Source organism: Miniopterus schreibersii (assembly GCF_964146895.1).
Source record: "Miniopterus schreibersii genome assembly, chromosome: 2".
Lineage (NCBI taxonomy): Eukaryota > Metazoa > Chordata > Mammalia > Chiroptera > Miniopteridae > Miniopterus > Miniopterus schreibersii.
In genome coordinates, this window is record NC_138102.1 from 108,763,791 (window position 1) to 108,788,841 (window position 25,051).

Consider the following 25,051-nt stretch of genomic DNA (forward strand, 5'->3'; position numbering starts at 1 on the left):
GAAACCCAAGGACAGGGAACTAATTGCTGCCCTCATCTTTTTATTTATTTATAGTTTACTAGTTAAACTATTTTAAAGTGTACAGTTCAGTGGCATTAAGCACTTTGACATTGTTGGGCAACTGTCACCACCATCCATCTCCAGAACTCTTTGCATCTTCCCAAACTGAAACTTTGTCCCCATTAAACGATAACTCCCCCTCCCCCAGCTCCAGGTAATTACCATTCTTCTTTCTGTCTCGATGAGTTTAACTACTTTAAGTACCTTATATATGTGGAATCAAACCGTATTTGTTTTTTTTGTGACTGTCTTATTTCACCTAGAATAATGTCTTCAAGGCTCACCCATGTTGTAGCATGTGTCAGGATCTCCTTCCTTTGAAGACTGAATAATATTCTAGTGTATGTACACACCTCATTTTATTTATCCATTCACCAGACGATGGACACTTTGGTTACTTCCACCTTTGGGCTGTTGTGAATAATGCTGCATGAACATGTGTGTATAAATATGTCCTCTGCTTAATTTCATCTTCCCTATAGTATACATAACAAGAATTTAAAAATCTTTTAGCATCATCAAAATTAAAAGCCATGCTTCAAAGGACACTATCAACACAGTGAAAAGACAACTCATACAATGGGAGGAAATATTTGCAATTCATATGTGTCTTGTATCCAGAATATATAAAGAACTCTTACAATTCAACAATAACAACAACCCAACCCCCTCCCCACAAATAAGCTGATTAAAAATAATAAATAAATAAATAAATAAATAAACAAGAAAAATATGGGCAACGGACTTGAATGGAAATTTCTCCAAAGAAGATACGCAATGCCCAATAAGCACATGAAAAAATGCTTAACATTATCATGAACATGCAAATAAAAACCACATGATATAACATAACTAAGATGACTGTAATAAAAAAGATGTTGGCAAAGATGTGGAGAAAATGGAAGTCCCATATACTGATGGTGGAAATGCAAAATGGTACAGCCACTTTGGAATATAACCTGGCACGTCCTCAAAATGCTAAACATAAAGTTCCATATGACCCAGGTCTATATGCAAGAGAAATGAAATACGTCCACACAAAACTTGTACACAGATGTTCTTAGCAACATCATTCATAATAGCTAAAAAGTGGAAACAACTCAGATGTCTTTCAACTGATAAGTGGATAAACAAAAGGTGGTTCATTCATATAATGGAATATTTTTTGGCAATAAAAAGAATGGAGTATGCTGATAAATTCTTTAACATGGATGAACCTCAAAAACATTAGGGTTAGTGAAAACCAGTCACAAAAGACCATACATTGTATAACTCCATTTATATAAAATGTTCAGAATAGGCAAATCTATGGAAATAGCAAGTTGATTAGTAGTTACCCAGGGTGGAGGTGGGTGGCTCGGGAGAGACTACTAATGTGTATAGGATTTTATTTGGGAGTGATGAACAAAAATTAGATTATGGTGACAGTTTCAACATAGTAAATATATGAAAACCCACTAGATAGTATATTTTAAATGGGTAAACTTTATGGTAAGTGATATCTCAATAAAGCTGCAATATCCACAAGATGAGGGTGTCATATGAAAGTGGTCTTTTGTTTTTTTAACTCTCCATAAAATAAAATGCTATACTCTTTTTGGAGAAGAAATTAGGGAATTTTTTGTTGAAAATATGAAGGAAAAAGAAAATGAAAATATTTTGTTTCTAAGGTTGTAAGAAATAAAACAAAAATTTTGGCAATGTTTATTTTCTAAAAATGTAGCTTTTTTTTAACAAATGATGACAAAATTAATGAAATTGAGCTTTGCATCGCAGGATGGTCTCAAACGTTAAAGATATTTCTGGTCTGTCTTTCCCTTGGCATGTAAGCCCTTCTGTCTCTGACTTGTAGGCCAGGCAAGCACTGTGTTTAGACTCCCCCCGCCTCCTCCCCGAAGTTCCCTCCTTTTTCACGCCCTCCTCTTCATCAGCTGGGGTTTGGTCCCTGCCTCTCAACTGACTTCTAATAAAACAATCGTCCCTCTTCCCTCTGCCTGGTAAGTCAGTTTTAGGCTTACTAGTGGGAGTGGCTGAGGCTCATTGAGCGAGATTTACCTATTAATCATTTGAAAAGGTTTTACCTATTAAGTTCATTTAAATTTGGGTTTCTGTAGATTTTATTTATCCCCACCATTCCTGGCTTGGGTTGCCCTATGGCCAGACATTGCCTGGACTCTCCTTTAACTGTTAGCCCCCATTGCCTTTATGGTCGCCCTCACACAGGGCCTTGTGCCTGGGTGCTCGCTGATTTTCTTCGCCAGATTGTGGAATCCTGGGAGGGCTCTGGAGAGCTTTAAACTTCTCATAGTGACTTGTACTCCATAGGAGCTTGGTAATCATTTATTGAATGAATAATTCTGGGCAGACAGAACTTAAGGATGTGAGCTACAGAAAAGCAGTTTCTACGTAGTAGCTGTGTTTTATTTAATGTCCACTAAAAGAATGTCACACAACCAGCTGAGAGAAATGCATGCTGCTCAGTTTGATCATGACATAGGCTTACAAGCATGCTAACGTGGCCACGTTAAAGTACATGAATTAAACCACAAGAGTGAAAGCAATGCTTGGCTTTTCTTCCTGCCAACCTGTGCATAAAATTCGTCAGTCCAGAATCTCCCAGAGTCACCTCTGGAATATGAGCTCCGGACGTCTTTTTGGGTTTTGTTGGTAGGGGTTATCAAAGCCATCAGTCCTGTCAGGTGGTTTGAGCAAGAGGGAGAGAAATCTAATCCAGAGCCATGCACAGACTTTTAAAACGAAAGCCCTGTTTCCTAATGCCTTGCTCTGTACTATAGCTTGATTTGAGTTGGCCATGAAGAATGTAAGGGATCCTTCTCAAGTCCCTGTGCTTTTTGGTCGTTGCTAGAACTAGGATGTGGAATTTATCATAACAGAGTGGAAGACAAACGTTTAATTTCCATTTAGCAAGTTGAGTTTTAGAGATTAAAGAATGAGGGTGTGAGTGAGTATGGTGCGAATGAAACCTTCTCAATACTGGTGGCCAACCGGAGAGGGGGAAGAAGCTGCGGGCCTGACCGCGCTGGTATTCAGCCTCCCCATTCATACCTCTGGTGGTCTGTGTCCTCTATTCTGGCCGCACCCCATCTTTTCAAGGAGGAAGAGCCTTGCTGCAAAAGTCTGGCACCCTGAATCTGAGACTTGGCCCTGCCTTTGACTTTGGATGGGTCTTAGCCTAGGGCATCCTATCCCCTAGGCAGCACTTTAGATATATGTGTGCCAGTTTTAGCTGTCATAGTTATAGGTGTTACATTATTTAGGATTTGATTGGATTTCAGGATAATGAAAGTGGCAGTATAAATATTAATTATAAAAAGAGAGCAGTGGGGTTTTTTTGCTTTAGCATCGAGAACCACTTGAGTAGATCGTTGGGCTCTCTGCGCCTTAACTTACCTGTACCTTCTGAAGTGGAGAGAATGCCTGCCCTGCCTATCTCTCAGAATTATTTTGAGGATCAAATGTGGAAATAATGTGAATCCGAGTCTCTGAGTGTGTTTCCCCAACTGCAAAATGGAGATAATGCTGGCTTAGCATGGTCCTTGTGCGGATTAACTAGGGTCACATATGTAAATCACTTGGTAAATAGTAAAGCAAAGTGCAACAATAATGTGTCCAGCACCAATGAATTCTTTAATCCTGAAGTCCTGCATGAACTCTGCTGCCTAGCCAACTGTCTAATGTTGACCGGATGTATTTGGTGATGGTCCGTCTTTATATCCCAGACCTCACTATACTCTCTCTATCTCTGAGCCCTTCCTGGATTTTTTTTCCATCTTCTCTACCTGGCCCAGTCTGCTCTTTCCTAAAAACTTCTCTCATCCAACCTTACACAGGGCCCAGTGGGAAGTGTCTTCACCTTCTGTTAGTCTCCTGTACATTTACTTCTTGGAACAGTTGGTTACTGAACCATTCTTGGAGTATGGAAACATGCTCATGTATTTTATTACTCCCTGGAGTGTAAGTCACTTGACCTTAGCACAGGGCTGTGCAATTGGTAGATACTCAGTGTTTGCTTATTGATTTTTCACACCCAAGAGATATGCTTTAGAATGAAATAAGTCGGCAAACCTGAACTTTCTCTTCCTTGAAAATATATAACCACCCAAGCACTAAAGCTAAATAGTTAGAGGCTTACCTCAGAGATACTGCGAGTTTGGTTCTAGACCACCACAATAAAGTGAGGATTGCAACAAAGGAAGTCACACCAATTTTTTGGTTCATATAAAAGTTATGTTTACTGTATAGTCTATTTACATGTGCAGTGGCATTATGTCTAAAGGAAATATTGAACATACCTGAATTAAAAAATACTTGATTGCTAAACAATACTAGCCACATCTGGACCTTCATCAGGTCGTAATCTTTTTGCTGGTGGAGGGCCTTGCCTTGATCTTGATGGCTGCTGACTGAGCAGGGTGGTGGTTGCTGAAAGTTGGGTAGCTGTGGCAATTTCTTAAAATAATACAACAGTGAAGTTTGCCACATTGATTAACTCTTTTTTTTTTTTTTTCCACTAACTATTCCTATAGTAGGAGGTGCTCACTGATAGCATTTTACCCACAGTAGAACTTTTTTCTCAATTGGAGTCAATCCTCTCAAACCATGCTTTATCAACTCAGTTTGTGTAGTATTCTGATTCCTTTGCTGTCATTTCAGCAATCTTCACAGCACCTCAAGAAACCACTTTCTTTGCTCATCCATAAGAAGCAACTCTTCATCCGTTCAGTTTTATCATGAGATTGTAGCAATTTAGTCACATTCAGGCTCCACTTCTAATTCTGATTCTATTGCTATTTCCAACACATCTGCAGTTACTTCCTGCACTGGAGTCCTGACCCCTCAAAGCCATTCGTGAGGGTTGGAATAGACTTCCCCCAAAACTCCTGTTAGTGTTGATATTTTTACCTCTTCCCATGAATCATGAATGTTCTTAATGGCATCCAAAATGATGAATCCTTTCCAGATTTTCAATTTACTTTGCCCAGATCCATCAGGGGAATTGCTATCTGTGGCAGCTATAGCCTTACAAAATGTATTTCTTAAATAATAAGACTTGAAAGTCAAAATTACTCCTTGGTCCTTGGGCTACAGAATGGACATTGTATTTGCGGGCATGAAAACAAAATTAATCTTGTTGTACATCTCCATCAGAGCTCTTGGGTAACCAGGTAGGTGCATCGTCGATGAGCAGTAATATTTTGAAAGGATTCTTTTTTTCTGAGCAGTAGTTCTCAACAATAGGTTTAAAATATTCAGCAAACCATATTGTAAACAGATGTGCTGTCATCTAGGCTTTGTTTCTTTTATAGGGCACAGGCAGAGTAAGTTTAGCATAATTCTTAAGGGCCCTAGGATTGTCAGAATGATAAATGAGCATTGATTTCAATTTAAAGTCACCAGCTGCAATAGCCCCTAACAAGAGAGTCAGCCTGTCTTTTGAAGCTTTGAAGGCAGGCATTGACCTCTCCTCTCTAGCCACGAAAGTTCTAGATGGCATCTTCTTTTAATATAAGGCTGTTCCATCTACATTGAAAATCTGTTATTTAGTGTAGCCACCTTCATTAATTATCTTAGCCAGATCTTCTGGGTAACTTGCTTCATCTTCTGCGTCAGCATTTGCTGCTTTAACCTTGCAATTTTATGTTATGCGATGGCTTCTTTCTCAGACCTCATGAATGAACTTATGCTATTTTCAAATTCTTCTGCAGCTTCCTCACCTCTCTCAGCCTTCATAGAATTAAAGAGGGGCTTTGGCTTAGGGGAATGTTGTAGCTGGTTTGATCTTCTCTCTAGACCACTAAAACTCCATATCATCAATGAGGCTGTTTCATTTTCTTATCATTTGTGTGTTCAATGGAGTAGCACTTTTAATTTCCTTCAAGAACTTTCCCTTTGCATTCACAACTTGACCATTTGGCTCAAGAGGCCTAGCTTTCAGCCTGTCTCGGCTTTCTACGTGCCTTCCTCTCTAATCTTAATCATTTCTAGCTTTTGATTTAAAGTGAGAGATGTGTGTCTCTTCCTTTCACTTGAACACTTAGAGGCATTGTGGGGTTTATTAATTGGCCTAATTTCAATATTGTTGTGTCTCAGGGAATTGGGAGGCCAGAGGAGAGGGAGAGAGACGGGGAACAGCAAGTCAGTGGAGCAGTTAGAACACACACAATATTTCTTAAGTTCACCATCTGCTATGGGTAGGTTTTGTGGCACCCCAAAACAATTACAATAGTAACATCAAAGATACTGATCACAGATCACCATGGCAAATATAATAATCATGAAAAAGTTCAAAATATTGAGAGAATTACCAAAATGTGACACGGAGACAGGAAGTGAGCAGATGTTGTTGGGAAAATGGTGTTGATAGACTTGCTCAACAAGGTTGCCACAAACCTTCAATCTGTTAAAAAAAAAAATGGGAAAAAAAACCCCGCATAGTAATCTGCACAGTGCAAAAAAGCAAAGAGTAATAAAATGAGATATGCCTGTAGAGACTTTTGGAATAGGAAAGAGCCTTAGGAAATTAGTCTTTATTACATACAATAGGTACTTGATATCCTTTTTCATAAAAGCATTAAAAGGTAAGTATGGTTACCCACATTTTATAGGCAAGGGATCTGAGACTCAGAGATGTTAAATAACTGGCCTGAGGCCACTCATCTAGAAGTAGTAGGAGGGCAATTGAAATCTGTCTCTTTGTCTTCAAAACCCATGTTCTACTATTTTATTCTGCTTCTTAAGGGAAATGAAGTTTTGATCATCACTAAAAAATGGCATTTGAAGGAAGAAATCTGAGTCAATATGAAGTTAAAAAGAAAAAGGCATGAGTGAGGGGGGACACTGAGCCACAAGTATGGGATGGCCACTATCTAATGCCAAACTTGTGTTTTACTAGGATATGAAAGAAGGGGAATAGGGTTTCATCCTTAATCCTCATGAGAAAACCCAGAAAAACAGAATCAGCAAGTGAGTTTAAATAGCGTCACGGTAAGTGTACAGCCTCTTGGATCAGACTGTGGATTTGGGTCTCAGCTCTACAGCTTTTTTCACCTATGGGATTTGGGGCAATTTCTTTATTTACCCTCTCTGTGCCTCAGTTTATGCATTTGTTAAATATGGTCATGATAATAGAACCTACACCTCAGGGTAGTTGTGGAAAGAGAAAATACACATAAAGACTTAGAATAGAGCCTGGCACATAATAAGGTTGAGTAAGTGTAGGTTGATATTTTAATGTTGTTATTAAGGCTAAGGAAAGTAGTGCACAGAGAACTTTTAGCATCCCTACTGCTTGTCAGGTCCAGAAGCCGATGGCCTAGAATCAGCGTCAGAAGCCTCTTGGGTGTGCAATCAGGTCTTTCCTAACTCCCTGGCAGGTCCTGGGAAGGACTCCCATGCATGTGTATCTGGCATGTGTCCAGTGAAGGCCGATTTCAGGCCCAGGCCTTACCCTATAATAACGATAATCTTTGACCAAAGAAACAGGCTTATGTTGCTAAGTGGTTTTGTTATCAAAAGTAAATAGCAACACAGTCTATTCTTCCTCCAAGAATTCAGAAGAAATTGACTTCCTAGCATGGGTTTGTAACTGAGTGCTAAATCCTGCATACTGCTCTCTGCAAGTCCCAGTTAAGCCCCAGAGAGGATGAATATTTTATGAAGGTTTTGTGTTTGCCGACTCGACCCTTAAAGTTGGGCTCGCCTGCTTTTAGAAAGAGCTTCAGTTACTAACTGGATAAGGCTGTGTGGGCCTAAAGGTCCCTGATGAGATATGGAAAATGTTAAAGGACTAGATCTGGAAGAGAAATTTCAGCCTGTTTCTAATCTCAGTGTTCTGGGCAACCTTGGACAGTAGCTCCTGTCCTTCCCCACTAGAAAATGAGAGACCAAGATGGTCATCTAAGCTATTGGCATTTGGGTATATAACGTGGAAAGTGGCAATTATTCTTTCATCAGCTTCTTTTTATGTGCCTTGTAATACCTGTGTGATTGTTCCTCTTCATAAAGGCCTTAGAGCTGTGTTAGGCATATGTCTTAGGCATACAGTGCTGCTGGTCATGAAATTACATTGCTCTGTGGCTTATGGCTTGTGAAATGAAGTTTAGGAGATGATAGCCCTGTGAGGATGATGTCCCACCCTTTGCTGCAGAGAAGGTCCTCACCAACCTGTACACGTGTCCCAGGCTCCCTTTCTCTAGAATTCCAGGAAGCCCACAATGGCAACTCTACCTAATTGCTGGGACTTGGAAAAGCTGCTGTTGAAATGGTCTATCACTGTACAAAAAAGATGCGGTCTCAGAAAGATGGGAATGAAAGAGCCATAGGAAGTCACTGCTCCAGCTGCTTGTCAGGACATGGCACATCTGGAAATGCTGGTATTCAGGTGACAGCAGCTATATGTGTTTTTCCCTGCCAGCTCAGGGCAGAGCCCTCTGGCCATGGAGAGCAAAGGGATGGGAGGTCAGGGAAGTGGAGGGAGGGAGAGGAGGTACAGTGGCTCACCATCTGTTCTCCGAACAGAGCTCAAGAGGATCTCTTGTAAACCATACATTGAGATGCAGAAAATGAACAAATGTTCTGTTTTTATTCCTAAAGGTCAAGTTCAGTCATGCATTAATAATAGCTGACATTCACTGAACTCTTCTCACTAAACCCTAATAACCCAGTGAGGAAATTATTAGTACCCCCATCTTTACAAAAAGGAAACCAAATCTGAAAAAGATTAACTTTGTCACAGTGTCACAGCTACTAAGAGATGGCACTAGAATTTGAACCCAGGTCCAACTGCAATGTCACCCATTTAGCCACGATGCTAGGCTGTCCCTTGGCTTAGCATTCTACGTTTATCTCTAACTCCATACTGCAAATACTGCCTGCAGTATATTAAGCCATTTCATGGTTTGTATTTTACATTGGTGAAGTCATGTAAAGTGATTTCTAATATTCAGCTTTCTGTGCTAAGAGGTTCATTTTCATCCAGTTTCTTTATGCTCTAGAAATGAGGAGTCTCCCTCTTTTGGGCAGAGCATTGGATGATCAGAAGTCTGGGGCATGCCAAGGAGAGCCCTGCAGGAGAATCTCATGGGAGGAGCTCACTGAGGGGTCTCTGCTCTTCCTTCTCTCCCCTCCTGGTCTCCTCCCTTTGATCTCTGCTGCCATTCTGCTCCCCGAGGAGTTCCTAATTCCCCTCCTTTTCTCCAACCCAAACCCTTTTCTTGAGGCACATCTAAGTATACTGACATTTTCAAAAGAGCTTTTGCTCAGTGGCAGGGAAAAGCAAAAGAAATTAATAACAGAAAAGTATTTTTAAACTGCATGTTTCTATTTCTAAAGCTGAATTTTACTGAGCCCCTAACCTCTTTCTCAAAAATAATTACATTTCAGCACTTAATAGATATGAACAACCCTATAGCCCTTTGCTTGGCCTCTAGGTGCCATCTTACTTTCCCACTACTTCTCTCCCCCACAGTTTTATTGAGGTGTAATTGAGAAATAAAATTATAATATGTTTGAAGTATACAACGTGATGATTTGATACCAGTATATATGATAAAAGGATCCCCACAATTGTCTGCTCCTTGCTTTCTTTTTTCTTTTTTTTTAATCATTTTTTATTTTCAGTTACAGTTGACATACATTATTATGTTAGTTTCAGGTGTATACCAGACTTACATAATTTAAGTGATCACCCCAATAAATCTCGCACCCATCCACACACAGTTATTAGAATATTATTGACTCTATTCCCTATGCTGTACTTTACATCCCCATGACTATTCTGTAACAACCAATTTGTACTTATTAATCCTTTCACCTTTTTCCCCATCCTCCCAACCACCCTCCCATCTGGCAACGAACAAAAACTTTTCTGTATCAGTCTGTTTCTGTTCTGCTTGTTCATTTTGTTTGTAGATTCAATTGTTGATAGATATGTATTTATTACCATTTTATTGTTCATATTTTTTATCTTCTTTTACCTAAAGAAACCTTTTAACATTTCCTATAATACTAGTTTGGTGTTGATGAATTCCTTTAGCTTTTTCTTGCCAGGGAAGCTCTTTATCTGTCCTTCAATTTTAAATGATAGCTTTGCTGGGCAGTTATCTTGGTTGTGGGTCCTTGATTTTTATCACTTTGAATATTTCATGCCAATCCCTTCTAGCCTGGTAAGATTCTGTTGCAAAATCAGCTGACAGTCTTAGGGGAGCTCCCTTGTAGTGTATCCTTCATTTGTGCTTTTCTCTTGCTGCTTTTAAGATTCTCTCTTTGTCTTTAACTGTTTGCATTTTAATTATCATGTATCTTGCTGTGGGCCTCTTTGGGTTCATATTGTTTGGGACTCTGTGCTTCCAGGACTTGTATGCCTATTTCCTTTACCAGGTTAGGGAAGTTTTCTGTCATTATTGTTTCAAATAAATTTTCAATTTCTTGCTCTCTTTCTCTTCTCCTTCCCGTATCCTCATGATGTGAATATTGGTACCTTTGAAGTTGTCCTAGAGGCTCCTTAAAGTACCCTCATTTTTTTGGATTTGTTTTTATTTTTGCTGTTCTGATTGGGTGTTTTTGGCTTCCTCATATTCCAAGTCGCTGATTTGATTCTCAGCTTCATCTACTGTACTGTTGATTCCCTGTAAATTATTCTTAATTTCAATCAGTGTATCCTTCATTTCTAAGTGGTCCTTTTTTATGCTGTTGAGGTTCTCACCAAGTTCCTTATAACCAGTGTTTTGAACTCTGCATCTGATAGATTGCTGGTCTCTGTTTTGTTTAGTTCTTTTTCTGGAGTTTTGTTCTGTTCTTTCATTTGGGGCATGTTTCTTTGTCTCCTCATTTTGGCAGCCTCCCTGTGTTTGTTTCTATGTATTAGGTAGGGCTGTTATGTCTCCCAGGCTTGGTAGTATGGCCTACTGTAGTAGGTGTCCTATGGGGTCCAGTGGCACAGCCACCCCAATCAACCAAGCTGGGCACTCAAGATGTGCCCCCCTATGTGGGCTGTATACCCTCCTGCTGTAGTTGAACCTTGATTGCTGTGTGACCATCAATGGGAGGGATTTACCCAGGCCAATCAGCCATAAGAACTGGCTGTGACCACTGACCACCAACCTCCGACCACCGTGGAGGATTAGCTGTGCAGGAGCCCACTGCACAGAGCATGACTTACTTCAGCAGGGCTCTGGTGCCCACTGAGTTCATCCCTTGACTGTGTCACTTGTGGAGGTAGTTGGGTGGTGATGCTTCGATGTGGTCTGAAACTGTCCACTGGGTGCACTGGCTCTGGGGCCTCCTGGGAGGTGCAAGCCAAGGTCAGCCGCTGCCTGTGTTCTGTCCCAGGCCACCCAGCCTAAGCTACAAAGTGATCTGCAGATGGTTGCTGCTTATGCTGGGTGTGGAGGTGGCCTTCTGAGACCAAGCTGTGAACCAAGGACAGCTACTGCTAGTGTTGGGCCTCAGTCTGCTTAGCGAGAGGTACAGGCTCACTGAGGCCAGATGCTGCTTGTGTGAGAGATTTTAGGAAAATCTGAAGCATGAGTCAAGGCAGATCATTTCTATGGGAAAGCCAGTGGAAACAACTTGGGTAGGCCCAGAAGTTGGGTGGGGTAGGGCCTCAGGGAATCACAGGGCAGGGCAAACAGTTCCAGCCACGTTGATGGACTCTCAGATATGGCTCCCACCTACTGGCTCTTTTGGGGGAGGGCTCATCAAAGGAACAATGCCTTCTGCCAGCATTTCTGTCTGGGAGAAAGCTGCCTCTCTAGCTCTCTCCCTGATGCCAAACAATTCAGTTCCTCCGGTATGTCCCTGATGCCTTTCGAACTGCTGCTACAGTGCTGGAGCTCAGAGGGAGTGAGTCCGAGTAAGTCCGTGCTCAGGCCCTTTAAGAGTAAAAAAAAAAGAGAAGACCCAGTAACTTCTGCCTAGGACTCCAGCAGCTTTAGCCTCCCTCAGTCTCAATTCTCACTGGTTTTTACAGGCATAAGTTATGGAGTCTTCTCTTTTTTTTTAAAACTTTTTTAAAAAAAGTATGTTTTTATTGATTTCAGAGAGAGAAAGGGAAAAGGAGAGAGAGATAGAAACATCAATGATGAGAGAGTCATTGATTGGCTGCCTCCTTCATGCCCCCTACTGGGAATTGAGCCTGCAACCTGGGCATGTGCCCTGACTGGGAGTCGAACCATGATCTCCTGGATCATAGGTCAATGCTCAACCACTTAGCCATGCTGGCCGGGCTCCCTCCTGATTTTTATCTGCTACACATGGGTGTGAGACCAGCCCTTCCAAGTTTCTCCATCCCTCCTACCAGTCTTCATGTGGCTTCTTTTTTACTTTCATAGTTGTAGAACTTTCTTTCAGCTTGATTTCAGGTGGTTCTGTTCTGTAGTTAGTTGTAATTTTGATGTGGTTGTGGGTGGAGGCAAGTACCATGTTTACCTTTGCCGCCATCCCACTTCTTTTTTTGAAATGCAAACCTTTTTCTCTAGATAAGGTCCTTGCAATCCATTCTCATTTCCACTCTGAGCAATAGTGATGGTTTTAAAATAGCCACAAATTCTCCTTCCTTTTAAAAGGTGGAGACTGATTTTCTTCCCCTTGAGTGTGAACTCTGCTTGATGACTCACTTCTAATCAATAGAAAATTGAGGAAGAGATGGTGTCAGGCTTTGGAGACTAGGTCATAAAAGGCACTCTGGCTTCTGTTTTGCTCTCCTCTGGATTACTACTTCTGGGGGAAGCCAACTTCCATTGTCATGAGGATGTTTAATCCTATGGAGAGGCCCACCCCACATGGCAAGGAAACAGAGGTCCCTGCCAGCAGCCATGAGTGAGCCACCTTGGAAGTACATCTTCCAGCCCTGGTCAAGTCAAGCCTTCGAATTAGCACAGCCCAGTTGGCATCCTGACTGGAAACTCTTAAGAGCTCCTGAGCCAGAGCAACCCAGCTAAGCTGCTCCTGAATTCTTGACCCACAAAAACTGTGAGATAATAAATATTTATTGTTTTAGACCACAAAATTTGGGAGTAACTTGTTGTGTAGCGACAAATGATTAATATAGGTGTGCACCTAATTTTCAAGTGATATTTGGGGCAATGGTTGTTATGCACTAATATTTACATCTTTATTTCCAGTTTGATTTCATGTTGAGGAATTTATTGCTGGGTAAGTTTTTAAAACTAAGCTTTAGTTTCTTCCTCTCTAAGATGGGGATAATGATAGATTCTACTTCAGTGAGTTGTAGGTGTTTGGTACATGGTAGGATACTCAATAAAGGGGTTACTGCTAGTATTATTAATATATTCTGAACTGATTATAATTCTTGGTTCCTCTTACTTTTTAACAATGCTTTATTTTTATTTTTATTTTTATTTTTTATTGATACAACTTCTTACCTCCTTAAGAAACCTGTTCAGGAGCTTCCTGTAGCACTGTGAACCTGGGTCTCCTTTTGCTCTTACCATGTTGTACTATGAGAGATTGCTTATGGATCTCCCCGATCCACAACAAGCTTCATGAGGATAGGGAAGAACTTACTGTCTCTGTTTCCATAGCGCCTAACACCAAATAAATGAATGGATAAATTATCAGCTTCCTGTGCTGTTTGCACATAAGCAATTGGCATTTAATGTCATTAAAATGATTAATTCTTGTCTCCAGCCAAAGAGGGTACATGTTTTTTAAAAAAGCAAATTGGAGACTGTTGTTCATTTTGCTCTCTGCTTTTCCAGCCCAAAAAACCTGTAATATTACTGCTGACTCATTGTGGGTAGATAGTTGCTCTTGCTTTCATATCTTTTTAGCCTATATGGGCCATTTCGAAATTAAGGGGAATGTTGCTCCAATAATCTCTTCATAATAGCTAAAATATAGTTGATTATTAAAGGCATTTCAGGTTTGAAACTGTGGTTCAGATTATTTATTGCAACACAAATTCTCATATAGAGGGCATTAAACATTTTCTCTCTAATGTTGGGAGGCAGCAGAGAACGGAGAAGGTGAATGGGGTTGTTTCTGACCTAGGTCCAAATCCAGATTCCAGGATGTGTAAGCTATTTAGCTACCAAGCTGTGCCCCCAGCTGTTTCATTCCCATGTATCTATTTGTTCTACTCAGTATAGATAAAAGTAAAGAAGTACAGAGAATAGTCCTTAACCTACCCCCAACCAGGCCTCCATGAACCTTTTCATCCCATATTTCCTCTCTTTGATGTCTTCTTATCCATTAGACATTTAACAGGTATTTATCATGTGCCAAACAATGCTGAGCACAGGGGCCATACCAACAAGGGATTCCTGAGGACTGACAAGTTGGAGTCTACACATGAGGTGAATGGGTACCAGGCGGCTCTCCAGTATTAAGAATATTAAGGTTTAAATTTCTCTTAGCACAAATTCTGGGTCCCATTTAGCCCCTGGTGACTGCCTTTCCAGTTGGTGGGTTTGGATGCTGTGGAGAGAGTAGTCCAGTGTGGTGTTTACTTTCAGTTTGCTTTGCTAAGGGAAATCTGGGACTTGTTATTCTGTTGCTAAAACACTAATTAGTTGTACTTGAGACAGTAAACATCATGTAAGCCAAAATTAGTGATTTTAATAATCTGCTGAAGCCAAATAGGAGGGAAGGCCAGATATGGTGGGATGTGAGCCTAATGCTTCAGAACCAAAAGCAAAGGGATGCTCAGCAGAATTAACCTGGGAGGAAGGACGTCCCCATGGTAAACAGACTGGTTAGGAGAGACCTAGAAACTGGAATAAGATGACTTGTTCATACAGTTCAGTGTCTTTCGTGGTACTTCTTGGCAAAATTCACCTATCCATCCATCCATCCATCCATCCATCCATCCACCCACCCACCCACCCGCCCGCAAGTGCCTGCTGCATATCAGAAGTAAACAAAGACGTAGTTCTTATTCTCAAGAAATTTGTGACCTAATAAAGATAATTAATAAACAGTTACAACACAGTATTATATGTTTTTTAAAAATATTAACACCCAGTTTTGGTAAAGGAAGAAGGAGATGAATACCGTTCAACACAGATGCTGGGAGTATTAACTGACGCAGTTGTTTTGGAGAATAATTTAGTAATACTTACAGATGTTCTATTTGTCATTCCATCTGTCAAGCAATTTCCCTTACAGGAATCTACCTGGAGCATATAATAATGGAAATATAAGTAGATGTGTAAGAATGTTTATTGTTTTTTATGACAACCGTAAAAAGGGAAACATGAAAAGTTCAGCAATCGGGGATTAGTTAGTGACAGCTGTTCAGACATACAATGGAATACAGTGCAGTCTTGAAATAGTGAGTTTTGGAAGGGAGTTAAGTGACCTATGGAATGTTAATGCCACATTGTTAAATGAGAAAAGTAGATCACAAAACAACAAGAATAGTATTTCAGTTTTCTATACTAAATATATACATTGAAATAATGTTGGCAGCGTCTGTCTCTGCATTATTTTAATCTTCAAATTTTGGTTCTTTGTGGAGTCCCAACTTTTCTACAAGCAACATGAATTATGTTTGTAGTTACGGAAAGCTATTGATCATAGACCTAATAAAAACAGAGCTTGGGCAAGGGCCGTGGCTGAGAGCTCGGGTGGAGCTCAGCTGAAAGAAACAAAGCTGCTCTCTTTCTCAGGTGCACATGCATACATGAATTTATTGAACAGATACCCGTGTTTACTGGGAGTGAGTCAGGCCGTGAGGTTAGAGAGGCAGACAGGAGCCAGATTATGTACAGGGCTGTGCAGACCCTTTTAGGATTTTGGATTTTAGTCTAAATGAGAAGGAAACTCTTGGAGGATTTTAAACTGAGGAGTGGCTTGATCTGATCGCTTTTGGCCGCTCTGAACCACCACAGTCAGAGGCGGCTGTGGCAAGAGGGCTGCCTTTGAGGTGTCTGGAGAGCTGGAATCCTTGGCATTGCCATTTATCTGTGCACTTCAGCTGGAGCGCAGCAGAGTCAGGCAGGCGGCTGCGGGGCGCTGTGTGCTGGACAGCCTCCAGATCCCCTCCTCCATGCTGCCCTGCGCCCCAAGGTGGGCTGTGCGAACCGGCTAACAGGCTCCCTCAGCCCCCGCTTTCCCAGCGGTTCCAGACAGTGGGGAGGCCAGTGAGAGTGACGGGGGAAGTGATACTGGGGGAAGCTGCCCCCAACTTTGCTAAGCTGCCTCTGGCTCCGAGTCCTTCAGCCACAGGTTTCAGCTCCTGCCGAGGAGACTCTTCCCATTACTCTCTCCTTCCAGGGTCGGTGGACGTGCCCTTTCTTCACCCTCTCAGGGGAGTGACAATCCCTGTGGTGGTGAGTCCAGGGAACTGCACTTTCCCCTGAGGTTTTCCCTACACCCTGCCCCCACGCCTTTGCAAACAGTCCCTTTGTTAATCACACGTCACATTATACAATTAGAGTTTGCCAACTATTTCCAGCAGGAACTCTTTCTGATAATCCACCTTCTTTCTGGTGGGATCTGGGATATTCTGGCCAAACAGGGGCCGGTCCAAAATAGCCCCAGGGCCCGGAGTGGCCTTGGTGAAGGCCCTGTTAGTGGGATTCCCAGACCAGGCCTCAGTAGCCATGACTCTAGGGGAGATCTTGCAAGGCTGATACAGTCTAGGGTACTTCTAGTTAATCAAGGATGTTAGAACACAAATGGGATATCTGGTTATATTAAGGACTTCGTGTCAATTTTTTTTAGATTCTCTAATAGTTGTGTGGTTGTATTTGGAAAACATATCTTTTAGAAATTTATACCAAAATATTTGTGGATGAAATGTGATGTTTAGGGTTGATTTCAAAATTATCCATGGAGCGGTAGATAGTGGCTGGAAATTTAACCATAATTAAAATTATTAAAGCTGAACGATCGTTACATGGGAATTCACTTTATTTTAACATTCTTTCTCTTTGGTGAGCTTGAGCTTTTTATAATAAAAAGTTTGAAGTTCACACACCAATAAAAGTTTCATGGAAGAATAACCCCCAGAAATATTTCTTAAGTCTTCTTCTTTTTTTAAATTTATTGGGGTGACATTTTTATGTTTTATTTTTTTAATTAAATTTGTCTTACTTTTTGAGAAGCAAACTAATGCATGCACCTTCCTTTCTCTATGACATTCACTTAATATTCAGCTGCTGACAGATGTTAAGCTTCCTTCCACAGGCTGCTCTGGGGTCATCTGTCATCAAGAAGTGGCAAAGAGTTTTGCTATAACAACATCAGAAGATGTTTTAAACTATGTTTTACTTTGTACTTTCTAAAATAACGTCTTCTATGGTAATAAGCTCACTGGATGGCAATTCACTTTTAGATTGGGTTAGAGGCTTTTAAAACACATTTGATTAGAGTCTCAACAAAACATTGTCTTTCAGGGAAGGCAAAGGGTACAGTGGAAGAAAGGGTATTGGGCCAAGAATGTGAATGACTTTGGTTTATCTCAGCGGTCACAAGCTGTGTGACTTTGGACATGTCATTCACCTTCTCTGCGCCTCATTTTCCATTAATATCTCTGGTCCCTTCCAAGTCCAGACATTTTATTTTTAATGACTTTCTAACTAAACGTATTCATGTTTGGTAGAGAAAATCAGGAGCAGCATATGTAAATGGCAAATACAGAAATAAAAATCACCTTAGTCCTGCCTCCCAGAAGATAACTCAATGGTTTTCAATGCCTATGCATGTAAATATTGTTAAGAACCAAGTTCATGTAACATATTTTGTTGAACAACTAATCTGTCGGTTGTGTCAACTATTGAAGAAATATAAAGATGAATAAATGTGGTTAATGCCCTCCAGGAGTTGCTAATTTAATGGCAAACATTGTTCCCTGCATCTTCTTTTTTTTTTTTTTTACATTTGAAATTCTTAGTTTACTTCCTTTTAAAAAAAATTTTTATTTATTAAATCCTGTTAAGTCCTTTCCTTGAGAGAGAAGCCCTTCCATCTGTCACTTTAAATCTGTTGAATTAAATGCCATTTTATGATGTAACTTTAATCATATTTGAAGTGGGTTTTTTTCCCCCTCAATGTTATTTCTTCTATTATATGCAGAGGGGGGCAGGCAGCGAGCAAAGGACAGACTTTCTCCACTGCATTCAGTTCTTTGCTTACCCCAGGCATACGGGAACGGAAGGGAGCCTTGCCTGCTTTGACTCTCACCTGCTCCTCCCCGGGCGCGCTGCCTCCTCTGATGACAGTGTCGTGAGCAGTGCAACGGCCACAGGGTGGGAAGGCTGGCAGAGGCAGAGAAAACTTCAGGAGCAACAGGCTTCTAGAAGCCACCCTTTCTTCCCTGGGACAATTCACCTGCAACAGGAAACAGCTCGAAATCCTAGAAATCTAACCTAATACGATAAAAGAGGTGAGAGAGCCAGGAGGAAGGGTAGGAATATCAAGAGACTTATATGTATTTAGGTAAAGTGTGTTAATAAAGGCCACGTAACTCTCATCCAGCATGCCAGAGATGCTGTGTTTATTTATGAAATTTCTGTGTATTTCCACTCTAGTTTCTAGTTTCGAAGTAGAGATCTGTGATCCCCACCTGGCAGAATGCCCTGATTACACAACACTGTGGCTGTGCCCTCTCCCTAGTCAGGGGGAATCTGGCTCAGCGGCTGAAGCAGTTAAACTCACTTCCCCAGATGTAACTAATTCCCACGCCCCCTTGATCACATCCAGTAATACAAACTCTACAGTATTTATTTTTTCTGTGATTTCTATAAAATCACAAACTCTGTGATTTTTTTTTTTAATTTATCTTAGATGAATGTCCATTGCCATTCCATTATTTGAAGGAGATCCTTAGTCCACCCCTGCAAATGGAACTTGCCTTCAAAGGTGTGAGAAAGAGACATGAAAACTCATAGACACAGTCAACAGTATGGTGGTTACCAAGGGAAAGGGGGGGGGGGGGAGGCCCACGAGGGTAAAGGGGGCATAAATGGTGCTGGAAGGAGACCTGAGTTGGGGTGGGGAACACACAATACAATATAAAGATGATGTGTTATAGAATTGTACACCTGAAACCTATGTAATTTCCTGAACCAACATCACCCCTATAAATTCAATACATAACTTTAAAAGAAAAGAAGAAAATACGACTAACAGCATGCATTTGAGATTTCCTAGTTCTCAAGGACTTCAGGTCCGACCATTACTTATTTGGGTGTTATCCAGAAAGGCAGTTTGGGAAAAATAAAGCAGCATGCAAGGCTGAAAACCAATTCTGGATTGTAAATGGAGAAGGAGCTTCAAGTCCCATGACAGAAATGGAACTTGGAAAATCGACCCTCCTTGTAAAGCGAGCGGGGCACACGCGGGTCGGAGCCTGGGCATTCAGCTCGGTGGAGAAGGGTCAGGAGGAGCCCGCTCGCTGTCTGCACGCTTGGAGGGCTGCCCGGTGGAGGAGGGATGATGCAGAGGGGCTGGACTGATACACTAGGATGTGAGAGAGACAGTAGAGAGACAGAGTTCTCTTTTTTATAAGGAGACATGTCTAGGGAGCTGTGCTAACATGGAAATAGACCTTTGCAGAGAGAGGTAGGAAGTTTCTGGTCACTGCACAGAGGCTGGGAGACTGCTTTATCCTCTCTTAGGCGATTTCGCTCTTCCTCTTGCTTGCTGTTCTCCAGCCACACTTCTTTTTTTCAGTTCCCCAAAGGAGCTTCCAGGAATGCCCCCACCCCTTCAACCTGCTGAACGAAGTCTTGCCCTTTAGGTCTCAGCTTAATTGTCACTTCCTCATATATGCCTTTGCTGACCTTCTTATCTAAAGAAGTGTTACTCTTAAACCTATACCACAAGACCTATGTTTTTCCTTTATAGCGCTTTATATTTGTCATATGTATATGTGTATATAGACACATACACGTCTATATCACATGTATGTCATAGCTATCTCAAATACACATGTATGTTTATATAAAACAACACTAATTTAATTTGTGGGACCATTTGTGTAATATATGTTTCACCACTAGGAGGTAAATTTTGCAAGAAGGACTGTATCAAATAGATGCAGAGGGATTGGAAAATATGGTCATTCCTTTATTCTCTTGTGTATAGAGCTTAGAGCATAGTAGGTGCTCAATAAATGTATTATATGGACAAATGAATTAATGTGATTCAAGCACCACAGTGTCTCGATTAGTTTTACTCCAAGAGTGGGGCATGAACCACTTAGAGATAATTTTTAGATGGGGCCTGAGTCCAGCACTAAATAATATTACATCACATTGTGTGAAAGTAATTTTTTTTCCCAATTTACTTTCAATCCTTCTGATTTTACGAAAGAGAACAGTTTGGTTTGGTGACAGTCTTGAACTGACGCTCTAACATTGCCGATCTCCCTTGTCAACACAGAAAGACATCAGGCCTCAGCCAGCATCACAGTCAAGCTGGAATTTAATAACATGTTTTATTCATTGCCTTTTATTTGTGGCAGTTGATGCTGATCTTGCCTTTGTGGAGGTGACCTAAAGATTTCTTCTAAATTAAAACTAAGTAAAATTGTGAGTTTATTCATGAAAAATATTAAGGAAACAATAGTACTGTTATGATATGATGGTGGTTCTTGAATGACTGAGATTTTGGTTTTTGGAGGGTCTGAAATTTTAGAACCACCTAGAAGGCCACTGGTTCCCAAGAGTCCATCCCAAACCAGCGCAGGCCCATGACAAAGTAAATGCAACAAAGTCAGTTTTATAAGGCTAACTTCAATTATTGTCATTCCGATAGCACGTCCTTTTGATATCAAAGTATCCTTTCTCAAAATAAGGTAGTGATTTTTTCAAAATGTCCTCAGCTTGGGGAAATAAAGTGTTGGCAGCCCCATGTTGTTCCTTCCCTTTTAATTACGTAGTGGTGGTAGTGTGGGGGAGGCAGTTTCACCTGCCTTGGAATCCAAAAGTCTGGGGCCCACTGTGGTCGCTTCGTGGTCCCTGCCAGTGCAGACAGTGGATTTGCTGGTGGCAGGTAAAATCTTATTTGCCCCCTGTGTGAACAGCTATGGAGGCGGAAAATTCCATGTGCGTGCTCACAGTCCCCAACATAAATGCATATGTACTATGTCACCCTTTCTGTTAAAGGATTTGTGTTTTCCATTTCTTTCAAGTAGGGATTCCAAGTACCTCATTTATGATGAAAAGGGATGTATAAATAATGTACAGAAATGATCAATAGTGTGTGAGGGGTATGGTGGGAGAGAGAGGTGCTTGGGGGAAGTAGGCAGTGTTCCTGTAACAACTTCTTTCAATGGAGAGAGGGAGGGCTATAGGAGGGACCTGAGGGTGGGGCTCCTAGGCCACTGGGTGGGCACTCTGAGGACAGCAGCCTCCCCATTTCCTGAGGTGGGATGTTAGCAGGTCAGCGGGGGCTGGCAGGCAGAGGCACACTGGTCATCTGTGGAAGGATCCCAAAGTCAAGTGCTGCTGAGCACCAGGAGGGAGGCCCTGCCACTCAGCAGCCCGAGGCGAAGGTGGCCGGCTGCCGCGCTTGCTGTGGCCTTTCCTGCCGTTTGTGCCCGTGCTGAGTTTGCTTTGCTTATAGAACTCACACTCGGGGTGTAAGACTCTTAGGCCCCTGTTAGGAATTCAGCAGAGACGCTAAGGCCAGAGAGATGATAGCCTTACTGAGTGTATCAGTTTGGGCAACTACCTGATTGAAAACATCTAAAGAACCAGAGGCATAGCCCGGCTGAGGTGGCTCAGCGGTTGAGCTTCGACCTGGGACCCAGGAGATGGCGGTTCAATCCCCGGTCAGGGCACATGCCTGGGTCGCGGGCTCCATCCCTAGTCGGGGCAGGAGGCAGCCGATCAATGACTCTCTCATCATTGATGTTTCTCTCTCTCCTCTCCCTCTCCCTTCCTCTCTCTGAAATCAATAAAGATTTTTATTTTTTTTAAATTTAAGGAACTAGAGGCATAAAGTAATAAACTGCATGTAACGTATGGTCAGTGTTTTGACTTTTCATTTGAAGCTGCTGCCCTTGGTGAGCTTGTTACTGTGGCCATTGTCGTCTGCCACCCAGGAGCCGGTGTCCATGCCGCGTGTGTGTGTGTGTGTGTGTGTGTGTGTGTGTGTGTGTGTGCGCGTGTGTGCGCGCATATGTGCGCTCATGCATATCCAAGTCAGTGGCTACTGTTGATGTTCAGCTCTGAGTCGTGGAGTCAAAGGCCAACACCTCAACCTAACAAGCCCTCAGTGGATGTGCAGGGAGCCCCTGTTATTCTCACGCCCCATGGGGGGTGCTCTGGCGGTGGCATGCGTCTGTGTCTACTCATGCGTATAGCTCACTTTTGCAGCAGTAGCCTACAGTTAAAGTACTGTGAGAAAGGGATCAACAAAATACAGAGGAAGAAACAATTCATTCCAGGTGGGGAAATTAAGGAAGGCCTTATTGAAGAGACATTTGTCTGGGCACCAAGAAGGTGGCCTTGGGTGGAGGGGAGATGGTTGCGGATGTGCCAGCCTGAGGTAAAAAAATGCGTGAGTAAAGAGACAAGAAATATTTTGTTTGGGTAATGATACCCTGTGAAGTAAACCCCTAGATTCGCACATGGAACATGGATAATAGTGCTGGTGAGAAAATCTTTACACACTGCAGGGGATGCTGACAGTCGTGGCAGGAGGGGGACTGAGGAAGCATGTCAATGCCGTGGGGTGAGGAGTGCAGATCGACAACTGGAAGAATTTAGGCCTCATTTATGGCCATCAGTTAATAGATGTCTTTGTAAAGAAGGTTCCAGTAGACATACACTTTGCTTTCATGTCAATATTCGGAGGGAGGCATTTAAGAGCATAGACTGACAGGTGACTAAAGGAGTGTTACATCCAGCAGAGTATGATTTTCCCTAACAGTAGAGCATGGTCAACAGAGCTGTATTTTGTTTTTAAAAGTCAAAATTCTTTTAATGTAACCTGCTTAAAGATAGCTTCCTACTTTAAAGTATGTTTTCCATCACAAGAGGTGATCTTTTTTCCAAACTAATGCAAATATTACACTTACAAATTAAAAGCAACCTGAAGCCAATGAGCAGAATTACAAACCCACTGTCTCCAGTGTTGATCAGTTTGCATTAAACCGAGTGGTCCTTCCAAGTGTTTGCCAGCAGGTGGTGACAGCGCTTCCTGTGCAGTCTAACTTCCTTTTATTCTTTATAACACACCGTACCTGCTCATTACAGGAAAAATCAGACAGCATATTGGGATGAGCTGGGTGGGAGTCACACAATCCCACACCCCTAGGTAATCAGTGCTAAAGTTCTGACAGCCTTTGTTGCAAACTGACCTGAGCCAGTTCAGCAGTTCATCATTAATAAGGTGATTTTTTTTGGTAGATATTAGCAGTCATCAATGATTACAAACCCTTGGAGGTAGGACCAGGGGTCTCCACCACCATAACCCCCCTAAGAGGCAGAGGGTAAAGCAAAAGCAGTTCTCAGAACCCACTCCTGCTCTAGGAACAGAACTACCTCGGGCAGGCACTCGGCCTGTGCTGGAACTGCTGGTGGGGCCCGGCTCCTGGCCTAGGCACGCAGGTAAGCACCTGGCTTGAGAGACTGTGGTGTGGGCAGTGGCTGCAGGATTTAGCTAACTTCACAGACCAGCTCAGGCCACAGGAACCTACCGTAACACAGGGCTGGAGGGACTTGGGCTGCTGGGCTCACTCACTTCTCAGACCCTGGACGTGAGAAGGCAGAATTACCTGTTCGGCATTTCAGGCTGGTCCATGTATTTTTCCACCTGTCCTTTTTTCAGTAAAAATCACTTCTGATATCCATTACGCTTATTTATGATATAATCATAGATATGTGATATGATCAAAGATAAAAGTAGTTGAAGTCTTATAATAACCACCTCTGGAGTGCCAACTTTTGATTAGTCTTTCAAATGCTAAATAACTGCTTTTAGGGTATAAATTAAAATCCACACATCTATATATCCATTATGCTGGAGTATTTTGAAGAGAATTAGAGACACTTTTTCATTGTATGTGTAGCGTGTGAGTGTATTTGTGTGTGTATAAATTTGACATTTTTCATTATATTCTTTATGCGTCTATTGCTGAACAAAGTGGGATTGTGTGCTGTACATGGTTTATAACCTGCCTTTGTCATTAATAACGTGTTATGGATATATGTCCAGATCAGTACTTCTGCATTATCAGTTTTAATAACTGCACAGTATTTCATTTTATACCAGTTTACTCACAGCTCCCTATAGTGGACATGTGTGATTTTTACAGCTTTTGCTCTTACAGGCATCGCTATAAAGATTGTCTTTGTATGTATATCTTTGTGTACTTGTTCATTTTATTAGGATGCATTCCTGGAAATGGAATTGCTGACTCATAAAGCATGCACATTTAAAAAAATATTTTAAACAAAATTTCAAATTACTCTTTGAAAGAATGTAGCAATCTGTACTCCCACCAGCATCTGCTTTCTCAAGTACTCTCCCACACTGGAAAGAATAAAAAAAAAATATTTGCCCATCTGATAGGTAAAAATGGTCATTCATCTTACTAGTGAGTTTGGATTTTAAAAATATATTTGCTATTTGCATTTCTCCCTTTTCATTATTTCAATGGAATAGTTCCTTCTCCCTTCACCCCATCAGTGTTTTAGAATTAAACATATGGATTGTGGACCAAAGTAGCAGCTCTGAAGAAGATGTTTCTAAATTGTTTAGACATATGAAAAGAGGGCTAGCTTCCAAATATAGGGGATCCCTCTACCCCATGGCCACCAAGAACCTTATACCTCCCTCCACCGCCCCTGCTGCCTGATGTTCCAAAAAAGATGGGCCTTCTAGATAAAGGATTTTCGTTTTGAGCTAGGGCCTAAAATGAAAATACATTGAAAGATACTGACTGTAAGTTCACATTGAAGTATAAAGGATTTACTTTAGGTCTTTCTGAGGGAAGGACTGGGCTCCATAAAAGTGACGAGGTAGGTGAGATCCACCAAGAAAGAATCAGAAA